Source organism: Bidens hawaiensis, unplaced genomic scaffold, assembly GCF_021521415.1.
Source record: "Bidens hawaiensis isolate Kalapana, Puna unplaced genomic scaffold, B.hawaiensis_p1.1 tig00024431_1, whole genome shotgun sequence".
Taxonomy (NCBI): Eukaryota; Viridiplantae; Streptophyta; class Magnoliopsida; order Asterales; family Asteraceae; genus Bidens; species Bidens hawaiensis.
Window position 1 is genome coordinate 93880 of NW_027493851.1, and position 3709 is coordinate 97588.

A 3709-nucleotide genomic window follows, 5' to 3' on the forward strand; every position below is an offset into this window, starting at 1 on the left:
TTAAATTACTTTATAGATTATGAATTATTTTATAACTTTATCTTAAATATAGGTGATAAAGTTAAAGGTCATTTCCTTTCATCAATTCAAGATTTTGTAAATATGCTTTATATTTGGTGTAATCAATATGATTATATTAGGTTTATTCATAATTAGAATATGTACTTAAAGGCAATTTCCTTTCATCAATTCAAGATTTTGTAAATATGCTTTATATTTGGTGTAATCAATATGATTATATTAGGTTTATTCATAATTTGAATATGTATATTGAATTGTATATTCTGGTGGATGAATAAATATTTTTATTTATATTGTCGTTGTACGTACCAGTTGTATATAATAAGTCTATTGTATTTAGTTCATTGAATACAAAACAGTTCATGGCCCGTTGTGTAAATACTTATAAACACCCCGTTGCAATAGGTTGTAAACACTTTTAAATATCATATTTCATCTTTTGCAATGCAATATATATAATGGTTTCCAGACCGTTTCAAAAACCCTAAATAACCATTTTAAAATGGCCATTTTCTGTACTAGTGTGCGCCATTTTCGTTTTCAGCCCGCTGTTAAGACCTCAGAAATGGAAATCGACTTATTGTGGAAACATTTAATTCTTGAGGCAATAATTAAGACACATGCTCCAGAGGTATCGTACACATAATGAATTAAAAAATTTGGTAGATGTTTTATTCGTTATATTATTTAAAACTAGAATAAACAAAGGTATAAAAGCAAATACATAATAATAAATAAGGAAAGGATAATCAAAATCATTTTATTCTATACTTCCCCACAAGTTGGAGCTTAAGGGTCACAAATGCCCAACTTGTTGAGAAGAAATCGCAACTGTCTAGCACCAACAGCTTTCATGAACAAGTCAGCAATCTGTTCCTTAGTGTCAAATGTGTAACGGCTTAATATCCTTCGACTCCACATGTTCTCTGATGAAATAGCAATCCATTTCGACATGCTTCGTGTGTTCATGAAAAATTAGATGATTTGCAAGATTTTTGACAACTATATTATCATAAAATAATTGTGTGGGGCTGATCTGGGAGACATCCAAATGTTTCAAGAGTCATCGAACCTATAAAATTTCACTGACTGTTGATACCATAGCCCAATATACAGCTTCAGCGGAAGACCTAGATACAACTGATTTCCTTTTTTATTTCCAAGAAATAGGAGCCCCTCCTAGAAGTAAAACATAACCGGTTCATGATCGTCTTGTATCTTGACAACCAAGCCAATCCAAATTAGTATACCCAATAAGATTCACCCCACCACTATTTGGAAGCAAAATACCTTGACCAGGAGTGAACTTCAAGTAACTAAGAACTCTTATAGCTTCTTCCATATGATTTTTGTCGAGGATCAGCAACGAACTGACTAAGAACATTGATGGAATAAGTAATGTTGGGTCTAGTGACTTATAAATAAAGAAGCCGGCCCACTAATTGTCTATACGTGCCAGCATCAACATACTTTCTTTGACTGAGGACAATGCCATTTTTTGTCCATGCAACTTCGATTCCCATAAAATATTTTAGAACACCGAGATCTTTGATGTTGAATTTTCTATCAAGAAACTCGTTGTTTCTTCAATTTTCTTTGAGTTGTTACCCACTATTATAACATCATCAACATAAATAAGAGCCGCCACAAATGTACTTGCTATTTTAAATATAAAAAGTGAGTGATCAGGCTTGGATTGTTCAAACCCAAACTCGTTCAAAGCAAATGTAAACTTTTGATACTAATTTCTGGATGCCTGTTTCAGCCTATATATTGGTTTTTTTAGATTGCAAACCTTACTTTCTTTCCCTTTTTCAAAACCTTGTGGGATATTCATGTAAATTTCTTCGCCCAGGTCACCATGAAAAATTGCATTATTGACATCCAACTGATGAATTATCTAGTTCTTCTTTACTACAACTGCCAAGAGTGTACGAATGGTGACAAGTTTCGCTACGGGGCACGAATGTATCATGGAAGTCAATTCCTTTCATCTGAGTAAAACCTTTTGCTACCAATCTTGCTTTGTATCTTTCTCTCTCCCGTTTGGCTTGTATTTTAATTTGTATACCCATTTTGAATCTATGGCTCATTTTCCCTCCGGTAGATCCTTGAGGGTCTAGGTACCATTAGTCTCAAGTGCCTTTATTTCTTTCTTCATTGCTTCTCCAATTTTCATCATGAGCTGCTTGCTTAAAAGTCTTCATGTAAAGCCCCATTCCCGGTAACCCTACTTTGGTGTTGGATTTACTCATAAACACAGTTCTAAAATCAGTGTTAATTTAAACTTTCGCGGAATAATTTAAAACTTCAAACATCACATTACAAACATTCATTTTCGTCTTAACATACAAATTTTCTTTTCATAACATAACATAAAATAGTCGTGACACTTCTTCATAGATGCCAGTCTCCTTAGCTCGTGCCATGTGTACCTCCTCAAGCCAGTTGCCTCAACCTATCTGCCTGCGTGCATACTCAGCTACGCTGAGTGAGTTCTAGTTAATCAATTAACATACAATACATTTTTATCCTTACTCATACGCGTCCGAAGATACGTATTCATACCTTACTTTGCTATTACTTCTTTCACACATACTTTATATACATGCATACGTACTTACATACTTTCTTTCATAAAACCCTATGGTATACCATAAGCTATTCTACATTAAACATCACATATATTGTAAGGGTCTGGTCCTATCATCATAGATATTATAAGGGTCTGGTCCCTAACATCACAGATATTATAAGGGTCTGGTCCCTAACATCATAGATATTATAAGGGTCTGGTCCCTACTGCCTCGAATAACCATACATTTATCATACGTGCATATTTTACCTGTCTCATGTATATAATATATATATATATATATACATGCTCATTCATACTATCATTATATAGTAATAACATCCAATACATAGTCATACACGTATCATATACTTATCAATTAAGTAAATGTATTAACTATCACAAAGGGGTATGCACACAGCCCCAAAAACATTTCAAAGAGAAATGGGGCTAGATCTCACCTATAGTCGATTTCTCTCACCGTTAATGGTAATTCCCTTCTTTAGTTGAGCACGGCTAACTGTACAATACATTACGCGTGTCAATTATTTATTACCACTATTTCCTACATCTAAATTAATGAAACTATCATCTAACGGGGGTCCGGGGGCAGCGCCCTGGTAGCGGGGTCTAGGGGCAGCAGCCCCTAGCAGGGTCCAAGGGGCAGCGCCCCTGGCTAGGGTTAAGCTGCCAGGTTAGCTCGGAAAAATTTTATTTTCATTAACAGTCCTTTAACAAAAATGCATCAGAAAATGAAATTTATAAAATTTCGCATGGAAGAATTTCGCTTCGCATGCAACTGTTTCGCTTAGCATAGAACTGTTTCGCTTCGCATGAGACTGTTTTGCTTCGCATAGAACTGTTTCGCTGCGCATAGAACTGTTTCGCTTCGCATGACTGTGCGATGCGAAATTACCTTTTTCGCTTCGCATGGTCATGCGATGCGAAATAGCCTTTTTCGCTTCGCATGGCTTATGCGATGCGAAATTCTTCTTTTTCGTTTCACATGGTCATGCGATGCGAAATAGCCTTTTTGGCTTCGCATGGCTTATGCGATGCGAAATTATTCTTTTTGTTCGTTTTTACCATTTAATGGCCATTTTACTTCGTGAT